Source organism: Mus caroli, chromosome 4, assembly GCF_900094665.2.
Source record: "Mus caroli chromosome 4, CAROLI_EIJ_v1.1, whole genome shotgun sequence".
Taxonomy (NCBI): Eukaryota; Metazoa; Chordata; class Mammalia; order Rodentia; family Muridae; genus Mus; species Mus caroli.
In genome coordinates this window covers 91,188,384-91,201,896 of record NC_034573.1, presented here as the reverse complement: position 1 = coordinate 91,201,896, position 13,513 = coordinate 91,188,384, and the positions used below count along the sequence as shown (strand labels likewise).

General features: G+C 38.1%; 1 protein-coding gene across 5 annotated transcripts in view; it reads left to right on the top strand.

The window, feature by feature from the left end:
- The window catches only part of Dock7 (dedicator of cytokinesis 7), a 183,354-nt gene that overhangs the window by 71,158 nt on the left and 98,683 nt on the right, over positions 1 to 13,513 (top strand). The window lies entirely within an intron of this gene.

The window sequence follows — 13,513 nt, the reverse complement described above, 5'->3', positions numbered from 1 at the left end:
GTAGGTTTTATGCCTTTGCTCCCTGCACGCGTCCTCTCTCCTAGCAGAGTTCCGTTACTCTGTCTCTGCTCTCTAGGTTCTCTCATTAAAACTTGCCGACAGAGCCGGGCGTGGTGGCGCATGCCTTTAATCCCAGCACTCGGGAGGCAGAGGCAGGCAGATTTCTGAGTTCGAGGCCAGCCTGGTCTACAGAGTGNAAAAAAAAAAAAAACAAAAAAAACTTGCCGACATATCAGGCAGTGCAGTGCAGACCTGAGCTGGCCGATCCTTTCCTGACTTGAAGCTATGTACACTGGTGTTCTTTAAGCTTACCAGACTGACTGTGTGGTTTTTGTCTAGGAGCCAGTTTACCATCAACCTGTAGACCCTCTGCCGTTACTTACTGTTATCTAGACACTATTTACTACTATTTGTTATCCACTATTTATCATTATGCTAGAGAGTTTTTTTAACCCTCTAACAGAGTCAACATTTCCCATGTTTTTCTTTCTGGATGTACTTATTTTACTGAAAACTTTTAATGTCTTCTTAAGTATGATGTATGGAAGGTACTTTAAAACATGTATCTGATAATTTTTTATTTCATTAATTTCCTTTGTTTATTTTTGAGATGAGGTCTTACCAGGCTGTCCAGGATGGCCTCCTGTAGCCCCTGGGCTCAGGATCTCCTGCTATGGCCTCTCTACTCAGCAACTACAAACACAGGTCTCCTCACTTGGTAGTATAATTTTTTGAATCTTTATTCCCAGATTGTCAATTTTGCTAGGTACAGAATTCTAAGTCGTAAATGCGTTTTTGCTGGTATCTCGAGCATGTGGCTGATCTCTTGCCTCTAAGTGCTGGGTTTTAATTGTCTGATACTTACTGTGTTTGCCAACTTTTTTGTCTCATGTTTCTTCTAAAGGCTTTTTCCAGTTATTTCCTTTATACCCTATGTTTTAAAATTTCATGTTGATTCTATTTAGTGCTAGATGACAATTATTTAGTGCCACTTGGAGGCAGAGGCAGTCGGATTTCTGAGTTCGAGGCCAGCCTGGTCTACAAAGTGAGTTCCAGGACAGCCAGGGCTATACAGAGAAACCCTGTCTCAAAAAACCACACACACACGCACACCCAAATTTTTTTTTCATTTAAATTATTTTATTTGGTTTCATAGAAGTCTTATAATGTACATAATTTTGGCGGTATTTTTCTGAATATGGAGATTCATCAGGCTGAGAGTAAGAGGTTTATTTGGTCTGAAATCTAAGCATTGCTTCACTTTCCACAGTCTTCATGCTAAAGGACAAAGACTATCCGACATATATAATTGCATGTTATGGATAGAATTAAATATTCTCATTTCTGGATTGTTGTTTGATATACATTTGCTAAAGCAGGCCAGACTAATTTTATCTTATACTTTTGCCCCAAAATCTGAGTCATCATTTTCTATAATTTTTAAAATCTTACAGTAGACATGATGTAATGATATAAATGATATATATATATATATTCCTATATATATATATTCCTATATATATATATATTCCTATATATATATATATATATATATATATATAGGAATTAATAGGAGTTAGGAGTACTTGAGAAAATCGTGTTGTAGAAGCTGAATGGGGTTGAGTGCAGAGCTCACCAAGTGAGGGAAACTTTGTCGAGTGAGGCATTTAAGTGTCTATGTTTATACTCTCCTGAAGAGAATTACAAGTAGATGCATCATGCACGTGTGGTGCACATGTAGTTATGTACATTGTTCTCGTGTGTGTGTGTGTGTGTGTGTGTGTGTCTAAGTGTGTGTGTGTGTGTGTGTCTAAGTGTGTGTGTCTAAGTGTGTGTGTCTAAGTGTGTGTGTGTGTTCATACATGGGTCTGGAGGTCTGAACTTGAGCATGTCTTCCTTCAGCACTCTCCTCTCTGTGTATTGAGGCAGGGTCTCTCACTGAACCCGAGAATTAACTCTCTGGTTCTGGTTAATTTAGCTAGCCAAATTGCGCATGTGGGATGGGGGTGGGGCTTTCTGTTTCCCAACTGGTGGGAGTATAGGCTATCACCATGTCTTCTCAGCTTTTCTGAGGGTCTGGAGATATGACCTGAGACACTCATGTTTGCTACCAGTCAGCTCTCCAGGCCAAGTTTATTATTTTCAATCAGATAAATTAGCTTCAGATTAGAATTTTATATACCTCAGTATATGATTCATAAAGAACTGATGTTACTAAGACTATATATAAATTGTGATATAGAATGTCCAAGTTACTACATTTCTTAGTTTCTTGAGCTTTTGAAGCAAGAATGATGTATCATTTGGTTAAGAAAGAAATTATTAATTTCCTGGTATAAGAATATCTTCAGGGAATTAAAGAAAATTAATTACGTTGAAATGCAGAAGTAGGAGAGTGGTTATGGGGGCACACCTGGCCCAGTGTTATGTAGGGGATGCCTCAGTGGAGCCTAACCCCCTGCAGATGCCCAACTTCTCAACAAACTATGGCTTCCTGGAGCACAAGGGACGAGCTATCTGAAGCACATGAAGAAGTTTGAACAGGAGTGCTCACTGTTCCAGAGGAGGAAGCAGAGGGAACAGAAGGAGGCACAGGTAGCCCATGGCTAGGGAGATGGAGAGGTGGGCTCTGAGGTGACCCTGTAGGAGTTACCTGCCAGCCTGTGGACCTGTCAGTGAAGTAAAAGCCTTGGGTCACTAGCCTAAAAAACAAACAAACAAACAAAACCACAGAAGTAGAATTGTGGTTATTATTCTTGGTTGGCTTTTTTCTATTTTCTTGCTAAAAAATTTCCCCTGGCCAGGCATGGTAACACAGGCTTTTAATTCTATCACTGTGGAGTTAGAAACAGACAGATCGGGGCTGGTGAGATGGCTCAGTGGGTAAGAGCACCCGACTGCTCTTCCGAAGGTCCGGAGTTCAAATCCCAGCAACCACATGGTGGCTCACAACCATCCGTAACGAGATCTGGCGCCCTCTTCTGGAGTGTCTGAGGACAGCTACAGTGTACTTACATATAATCAATAAATAAATCTTTAAAAAAAAAAAAAAAAAAAAAAAAAAAAAAAAAAAAAAAAAGAAAAAAAAAAAAAAAAAAAAAAAAAAAAAAAAAAAAAAAAAAAAAAAGAAACAGACAGATCTCTGTGAGTTCAAAGCCAGTCTGGTTTGCATAATGAGTTCTAGGACAGAGAGACATAGATTCAGTCCCCTGCTTCCAAAGTTTCTCTTTTTGAAAAACCCATTTATTATAAAACTACTTGAGAGACAGTACCAAATTATAAAAAGAAATAATTTCTGTGTGATTTGAAATGGTATGTTTGTTTAATTTAAAAAATATTGGGAGGATGGCTTCTATAATAAATATTTTATGACCATATGTAGTTTTAAGTGACTTTTAAAACTAAGATTGACTGACTTTCCTTCTCTTGACATGGGAAGATGGAATTCCATATGTCATAGGTCATGCATTACATTGCCTCAGAGATATTGGTTTGAAAAGTATGATGATATTGGACTTTAGAGGCAAAAATAGGTAAAAAGATGTTTTTAAAAGGATGGTACTGGTGATATAGCTAGCTCACTGAGTGAAAGTACTTACTAAATAAGCCTGGTGACCAAAGTTTTATCCTCTAGAAGCCATGGTGGAAGGAAGGAGCCAATTTTACATATTTGTCTTATGAATTCTACATATGGGCCGTACATATGCCCCCTCCCCATAATAAACAAAATACAAAATGTAAAGGAAAACTATGAAAGTTGGCATTGTCCAGCTTGTGTTTTTACTTGGACCTTCAGTGTTCATGAGACTGATAACCACATGTGTATTGTTCAAGAGAGGATGTTGGGTTGGTATTTAGTCCAGAACTGAGGATTCTTCCATCTCTGCTTCTCAAGTCGAAGATATAGGTAAACTGTCACAGTTAGATGACAGATTTTTCCTGTGTAGCCTGTCAGCTAGGTTTGATTAGAGTTAACTCAGGAGAGTCAAGTCTTAAAAATCCTTTACAGTGGTAGATGATATACAGTATCTTAGCAATAAAGAATTGGAAGGCATAGAATAATCCAGATAAGTGAGGTTTACCCCAAATGATTGCATATGCTATCTCAGTGTCAGATAAAAGACCCTGTGTTGTTGTTACATTAGGATAAACAAACAGCGAGCCCTCTCCTACTGGAATTTTATTAAATGTTTGCAATCACTTGGAAGTTAGATAGTAGATTCCTTGCAACACTACTTGTGTTCCAGATCTTGTCTTGATTACTACTGTAGCTGTTTGATTTGTACTAGATCAAGGTACATCTAATTGAGCAAATCCTTCCATTTTATTGACATCTGCTTTTTTGAGACATGTCCACATAGCACATGATATTCTTGGCAGACCGTGAGAGCTGCCCTCTTTCCCAACAATAGCCTTAGTTGTGATTGCCTGTTGAACTTTTGTATCTTTGTTTTTCTATCTATTTCTTTTCTCTTTTTTTTATAAGTGTGGTTAGCAAAAGTCGTGTAACTAAGACTATAAGAGACAGTGGCAATTATCAGTGTGCGATCAAAATAAAAGCATGATGCTGCCCTTTGCAGTTAGTAAGATGGACTCTCCTCTTTTGGGGGGATTTTATGGTCTGTGAGCTGATCTAAATATAGTTTTAAATGATCTGTTATATGAAATTCCAGATACACACACACACACCAGTAGATATGGGCATGCTTCTGACAGATAAGGACTACAGTAGCCACAGTAACAAATGTTAGTTTTAAAATCTACTTTCATACAAGATATAGAAGAGAGAATCTCAGTCGTAGAAGATATTGACACATTGGTCAAAGAAAATACAAAGTGTAAAAAGCTCCTAACCCAAAATACCAGAAAACTCAGGACACAGTGAAAAGATCAAGCCTAAGAACAATAGGAACAGAAGAGGGTGAAGATTCCCAGCTCAAAGAGCCAGAAAAACATCTTCAACAAAATCATAGAAGAAAACTTCCCTTAACCTAAAAAAAGTGATGACTATAAATGTACAAGAAGCCTTCGGAACGCCAAATTGATTGAACCCGAAAAGGAATTTCTCCCACCCCATAATAATCAAAACACTAAATGTAGAGGACAAAGAAAAAATATTAAAAGCTGTAAGGGAAAAAAGCCAGCAACATATAAAGGCAGACCTATCAGAATTACACCAGACTTTTCAACAGAGACTCTAAAAGCCAGACGATCCTGGTCAGACCCTAAGAGAATATTTTCAATTATAAATTATGAGTTTTTTTTTTTTTTTTTTTTTTTTGGTATTTTCGAGACAGGGTTTCTCTGTATAGTCCTGGCTGTCCTGGAACTCACTTTGTAGACCAGGCTGGCCTCGAACTCAGAAATCCACCTGCCTCTGCCTCCNGAGTGCTGGGATTAAAGGCGTGCGCCACCACGCCCAGCACGAGTTTTTCTTTGAATTATTTGATAAGCTTATAATGTACTAGTCACACTTTACCCTGTTATTTCAAGTCAGATCAGGTCATTAAGAACACATAGGGATCATGTGACACCTGCTTCTTGGAGCTCATCTTTGTATTATCGTAGATCTCCCTTTGCAGAGCAGATTTTAATTGTTTTTGTGTATATGTAAATCCTATGATCTTACTTTTTTTAGAATAATAGTTTAGTGCATAAAATACATTGATTAACCAAAAAAACCAATTATGTTGAATTAAAGTGATCAAGATATTAGTTATATTCCTTATGAATTAAACTAAAATATTCTGTCCTTTGATACAATAAAAAAGACTTGTTTTCTAAGCAGTATTTTGAGATAGTCATAATAGTTGGGATATAAAAATATGTGTGCCTTTTCAATATCAGTTCTTATATACCGTTAATACTGCTGTGGCTCATTTTCTAAATTCTTAATTTCATATGAGTGGTACTGAAAATTAAGAAAACCTATAGCTCCTATAGAACTAGCAGAGAGGCCAATTTTCAGCACTTAGATATCGCCACCCAAGTGTTTTTAAAAAGTCAGGGTGGTGGTTGTTTTACCCCAGGCCCCCAAGGGAGAGATAGTGTCCCAGAACTAAGAGCAGCCTGAGACAAGTTTTGTTCTTTTTCCCTAAAAATGAAAGTATTTCCTTGGGAAGTATTTGTACAGATTATTTTCTTAAAGGTGGTTAAACAGTGATAACCTAAGATCCAGCTTTAGAAATATGTGCATGTATTTAAACATGGTTAAGACCATTTATGACAACCCAGTGAGGCATGTTTGGCAGGTGCTTATTCCTATGTGTGGAATTGTAGACTGAAACTTGGTTGCTTCTCTGAAGATGACCAGCAACAATTCTGTACCCTTAAGGTTGTTTATTGTGAATTCAGTAAACTTAACCATTTTTACGTTTGTTACTACCTTAAAGCATTTGAACTGTAGCAAACAGTTTTTATGGTTCAGATGGAATTCTTTGTTATATTTTATATTTTCTAAAATTCAGTTGAAATATCACCTTCTGAAGGTATAATATGGGGACTTGTTAACCCCATTTTCATAACCTTGAACGGCACAGTTGAAACCAATTGAGTAATTTTGCCCTAGGTAATTTGCACTCACGGAGAATACTTTGGACTTTGCTGAAAGAGGCAATTGTTTGATGACTCAGTTTTCAAAACTGCAGTGTTATATAATCATTCAGTATGCACTCAGAAGTGCGTTGTTTGTGGGTGTTAGTGATGCAGAAAAAAACCCCAAAAAAACCCAACCAACCAACCAACCAGTCAATCAATCAACTAACTAAACAAACAAACAAAAAAACAAACAAAACAAGCCACGAGGTAATACTATTATTCTGTACAGAAGGTAGATATATAGTAATATAATTTTTAATAAGTTGTATAAAGTAGGAATTTAATAAATATTGGCTAATGAAACCATAACTACTAACATTTGAGTAAACTGATTGGCAGCTGCCTACTTTCTAGGAAGATGTCAGCATGAAAATATGCTTATATAAGCATAAGTATAAGAAAATATGTAAATAGATTCTACAGCAGCAGGTGAGGCTGGGATGACGTGTATATACTGGCCGTGTATATATATATATACTGGCCGTGTATATATATATACTGGTCGTGTCAGATCCATGGGGATAAGAGGATCTGAGGAAGGACAGGCTATAAAGATGGAGCCAAGGGAGGGGTTAGCCATGCTGAGTGCAGTGGTATTGGGATGTGATTAGTAATAAGTACTAGAGAGAGAGAAGGGAAAGTGCCCTGGACAAGTCCCACTGGGTTAGACAACTGTGGCTCTCCACCCAGAGAATCCAGGACAGGACAACACTGTGAAATGCAACGAAGAAAACTTTCAGCTACCAGAATATTCTCTCAATCTGAGCATTCTATGAGAAAAAAAAAGAGAGAGATCAATTTGGTATGTCTTTCTAAAAGGAGCAAAACAAACTACTTGAGAATCTAAGAAACAAAAGCTGAAATCACCGCGAAGTGCCTGCTGTGCTGCAGCAAGGGGCACTTTGTTCCCAAAGTTTCTGCTTCTGTTTTGGTCAAGAATCCATCTTAGAAGTCAGATGTAAAACTCAGAGTAAACTTTCAGCATGTTAGATTGTAGCTCTGAAAACTCTAGCTGTTTCTTGCTTTTATTCTTTTGAGTTTTTCTGTAGAAAAAAAAATAGGATTCACATAGTCCATATATAACTCCTATATGGGATTTGAAATATATGTATGATAAAGGATAAGTAAATAATGCTAGATATTGATTGAGATGAGTCACATTATAACTGGGTATGACCTATCTTTAAAAACTTGATTTAACTCAAAATTTCCTTTGTTTTTTTAAGATATATTTGGCGGTGGGGGGGGGCAGGGCTGGAGGGATGGCTCAGTGGATAAGTGTACTGGCTGCTCTTCCATAGGACCCAGGTTCAATTCCCAGCTCACAACTATCTGTAACTTCAGTTCCAGAGGATTTGCACCCTCATACCCTCATGCAGGCAAAACACCAATGCACGTGAAATTAAAAAAACAAAACCAAAAACACAAGACATGTCTATGTATATAACTCATATCTGTGTGCTGGTGAAGGAGAGAGAAGGCATTGGATCCACTGAAGCTGGAGTTATTGGTGAGCCTCCAGAGTGGGTACTAGAAACCAAACTTAGGTCTTCTGGAAGAGCAATAGGTGTTCTTATAGCCATATAGTGAAAAACTGATTTTAACACTGCTGCAGCTAATGTTATGATAGCTACTTGAATCTGACAATCCTTGGAGAGTTAAAGTTTGAATTACTTTTTATGAGCAATCATATGCTTATTGTAATGTCTATGAACATACATGCCTATTAGGCTTTAAAATATTTGAGAAGATATGATTTTTAGGACTACTTAAAACCACATAAAATGAGCAGCCTGGGACAGGAACCTTCAGTTTCCATCTGTGCCTGGAGCTGATCCTGTGCTACAGCTCTCCACACCAAAATACTGCCAGGAGAGAGCTGGTCTCCCAGAAGTGCTAGTACATCTGTGAGTACAGGTAAGATCACCACTTCTGCTCTGAGGGGCCCGCCTAGACACCTCAGGACACAGGAACTGAGGAGCAGCCTGTGACAGGATCCTTCTGATTTCCTTTGGCTCCTGGAGCTGATCCTGTGCCACAGCACTCCATAACCAAATATCACTGGGAGTGAGAGAGCTGGTCTCCCAGGAGCTGGCACACCTGTGAGCACAGGCAACACCACTTCTTCTGCTCAGATTCTTGGCCCAAGAGGGACCATCCCAGAGTCATCAGGATATAGGAACCAAGGAATAGCCAGGGACAGGATCCTTCAGGTTTCCATCTGGGCCCTGGAGCTGACCCTGTGCCACAGTTCTCAAGACCCAAATTCATCCCGGAGAGAAATGGTCTACCAGGAGTACTGACACAGAGGCTTGCAGGAGGGACAAGCCACAGTCAGACACAGGAAGACCAACTAACACCAGAGATAACCAGATGGCAAGAGGCAAGGGCAAGAATACAAGCAACAGAAACCAAGGCTACTTGGCATCATCAGAAGCCAGTTATCCCACCACAGCATCCCTGGATACCCCAACACACCAGAAAAGCAAGACTCTGATTTAAAATCACATCTCATGATGTTGATAGAGGACTTTAAGAAGGACATAAATAACTCCCTTAAAGAAGTACAGGAGAACACAGGTAAACAGCTAGAAGCCCTTAAAGAGGAAACACAAAAATCCCTTAAAGAATTACAGGAAAACACAACCAAACAGGTGAAGGAATTGAACAAAACCATCCAGGACCTAAAAATGGAAATAGAATCAATAAAGAAATCGCAAAGAGAGACAACCCTGGGCATAGAAAATGTAGGAAAAAGATCAGGATTCATAGACACAAGTATCCCCAAAGAATATAAGAGATAGAATCTCAGGGGCAGATGATAGCATAGAAAACATTGACCCAACAGTCAAAGAAAGAGCCCAAAACATCCAGGAAATCCAGGACACAATGAAAAGACAAAACCTAAGGATAATAGGTATAGAAGAGAGCAGAGATTCCCAATTTAAAGGGCTAGTCAATATCTTCCACAAAATTATAGAAGAAAACTTCCCGAACCTAAAGAAAGAGATACTCATAAACATACAACAAGCCTACAGAACTCCAAATAGATTGGACCAGAAAAGAAATTCCTCCTGTCTCGTCATAATTAAAACACCAAATGCACAAAATAAAGAAAGAATATTAAAAGCAGTAAGTGAAATAAAATATAAAGACAGACCTATCAGAATTACACCAGACTTCTCACCAGAGACTCTTAAAGCCAGAAGATCCTGAGCAGATGTTATATAGACCCTAAGAGAACACAAATGCCAGCTTAGGCTTCTATACCCAGCAAAACTCTCAATTACCATAGATAGAAAAACCAAGATATTCCATAATGAAACCAAATTTACACACTATCATTCCACAAATCCAGCCCTACAATGGATAATAAACAGAAAACGCCAACACAAGGAGGGAAACTACACCCTAGAAAAAGCTAGAAAGTAATCTTTCAACAAACCTAAAAGAAGATAGTCACACAAACATAATTCCACCTCTAACAACAAAAATAGCAGGAAGTAGCAATCACTATTCCTTAATATCTCTTAACATCAGTGGACTCAATTCCCCGATAAAAAGACATAGACTAAGAGAATGGATACATAAACAGGACCCAGCATTTTGCTGCATACAACAAATGCATCTCAGTGTCAAAGACAGACACTACCTCAGAGTAATAGGCTGGAAAACAATTTTCCAAGCAAATGGTCCCAAAAAACAAGCTGGAACAGCCATTCTAATATTGAATAAAATCGGCTTTCAACCAAAAGTTATCAAAAAAGATAAGGAAGGACACTTCATACTCATCAAATGAAAAAAAACTACCAAGAACTCTCAATTCTGAACATCTATGCTCCAAATGCAAGGGCACCCACATTCATAAAAGAAACTTTACTAAAGCTCAAAGCACACATTGCACCTCACACAATAATAATAGTGGGAGACTTCAACACCGTACTCTCATCAATGAACAGATCATGGAAACAGAAAGTAAACAGAGACACATTGAAACTAACTGAAGTTATAGACCAAATGGGTTTAACAGATATTTATAGAACATTTCATCCTAAAACAAAACATATACTTTCTTCTTAGCACCTCATAGTACCTTCTCCAAAATTGGCCATATATTTGGACACAAAACAAGCCTCAACAGATACAATAAGATTGCAATAATCCCGTGCATCTTATCAGATCACCATGGACTAAGGCTGGTCTTCAATAACAACAAAAACAACAGAAAGCACACATACACATGGAAGCTGAAAAATGCCCTTCTTGATCAAGGAAGAAAGAAAGAAATTAAAGATTTTTTAGAATTTAATGAAAATGAAGGCACAAGATACCCAAACTTATGGGACACAATGTCTTGCGGGTGCCCGACTGGCCAGCAAGAACAACGCTGCAACAGGATCCTTCTGCACACGTTTATTGGGAGAGCTTGATTGCAGAGGCAAAGAGACCCCAAGCCCAGAACTGGTGCTGCTTATATAGGCCTAGGAGAGGCATGTCTCANCCGGATTGGTTGTGCTTGGGTTATGCTTACCACCTCATTTGCATGCCTACATCTGATTGGTTAACTTCTCTCTCATCTGATTGGTTAATTTTGGTTAATTCTCAAAACCTCATCTTGGCAAAAAAAAACTTTACTGCCTATGTATGCGTGGTGGCCAGCAGAAGCCAGCGCCACCCTGCAACAGCACATGTGGCTTCCCACAACAATGAAATCAGTGCTAAGAGGAAATCTCATAGCTCTGAGTGCCTCCAAAGAGAAATGAAAGAGCATACACTAGCAGTTTAACAGCACACCTGAAAGCTCTAGAACAGAAAGAAGCACACCCACAAGGAGTAGAAGGCAGGAGGTAATCAAACTAAGGGCTGAAATCAACCAAGTAGAGACAAAAAGAACTATACAAAGAATCAACAAAACCAGGAGCTGGTTCTTTGAGAAAATTGACAAGATAGATAAACACTTAGCCAGACTAACCAGAGGGCACAGAGACAGTATCCAAATTAACAAAATCAGAAATAAAAAGGGGGAGATATAACAACAGAAACTGAGGAAATTTTTAAAAATTATCAGATTCTACTATAAAAGCCTATACTCAACAAAAGGAAAATCTTGTTTAAATGGACAGTTTTCTAGACAGATACCAAATATCAAAGTTAAATCGGGATCAGGTAAACCATCTTAACAGTCCCATCACCCCTAATGTAATAGAAACAGTCATTAAAAGTCTCCCAACCAAAACCAAAACCAAAACCAAAACAAAAAACAAAAACAAACAAAAAGCCAGATGGGTTTAGTGCAGAATTCTATCAGACCTTCAAAGACTTAATACTAATTAATACTCTACAAACTATACACAAAATAGAAACAGAATGAACACTACCCCATTTGTTCTATGAAGCCACAGTTACGTTGATACCAAAACCACACAAAGATCCAACAAAGAAGGAGAACTTCAGCCCAATTTCCATAATGAACATCGATGCAAAAATACTCAATAAAATTATCGCAAACCAAATCCAAGAACACATCAAAATGATCATTCACCACAATCAAGTAGGCTTCATCCCAGGGGGGCAGGGATGGTGGGATGGTTCAATATACGGAAATCCATCAACATACATAACTACAACTACAACTACATAAACGAACTCAAAGAAGAAAACCACATGATCATCTCGTTAGATGCTGGAAAAGCATTTGACAAAATTCAACTTCCCTTCATGTTAAAAGTTTTGGAAAGAAAAAAAAAAGTTTTGGAAAGATCAGGAATTCATGGCCCATACCTAAACCTAGTAAAATCAATATATAGCAAACCAGTAGCCAATATTAAACTAAATGGATGTTTAATGGCAATCCTATTAAAATCAGGAACTAGACAAGGTTGCCCACTCTCTCCCTATCTATTCAATATAGTACTTGAAGTTCTAGCTAGAGCAATTAGACAACAAAAGGAGGTCAAGGGAATATAAATTGGAAAGGAAGAAGTCAAAATATCACTATTTGCAGATGGTATGATACTATACTTAAATGACCCCAAAAATTCCACCAGAGGGGGCTGGAGAGATGGCTCAGCAGTCAAGAGCACTCACTGCTCTTCCAGAGGTCCTGAGTTCAATTCCCAGCAACCACATGGTGGCTCACAACCATCTGTAATGGGATCAGATTTCCTCTTCTGGTGTGTGTGTGTGAACACAGCTACAGAGTATACTTATATAAATAAAAATAAATTAATCTTTAAAAAACTTCTACCAGAGAATCCTAAACCTGATAAACAACTTCAGCAAAGTGGCTGGATATCAAATTAACTCAAACAAATTGGTAGCCTTCCTATACACAAAGGATAAACAGACTGAGAAAGAAATTAGGGAAACGACAACCCTTCACAGTAGTCACAAACAATATAAAATATCTTGGTGTTACTTTAAGCAAACAAGTGAAAGATCTGTAAGACAAGAACTTCAAATCTCTGAAGAAAGAAATTGAAGACCTCAGAAGATGGAAAGATCTCCCATGCTCGTGGATTGGCAGTATTAATATAGTAAAAATGGCCATCTTACCAAAAGCAATCTACAGATTCAGTCCAATCCCCATCGAAATTCCAAATCAATTATATATAGAGGTAGAATTTGCAAATTCATTTGGAGTAACAAAAAACCCAGGATAGTGAATACTATTCTCAACAATAAAAGAACTTCTGGGGGAATCAGCATCCTTGACCTCAAGCTGTACTACAGAGCAATTGTGATAAAAACTGCATGGTATTGGTACAGTGACAGGCAGGTAGATCAATAGAATTGAAGACCCAGAAAATGAACTCACACATCTATGGTCACTTGATTTTTGACAAAGGAGCTAAAACCATCCAGTGGAAAAAAGACAGCATTTTCAACAAATGGTGCTAGCTCAAGTGGCAGTCAA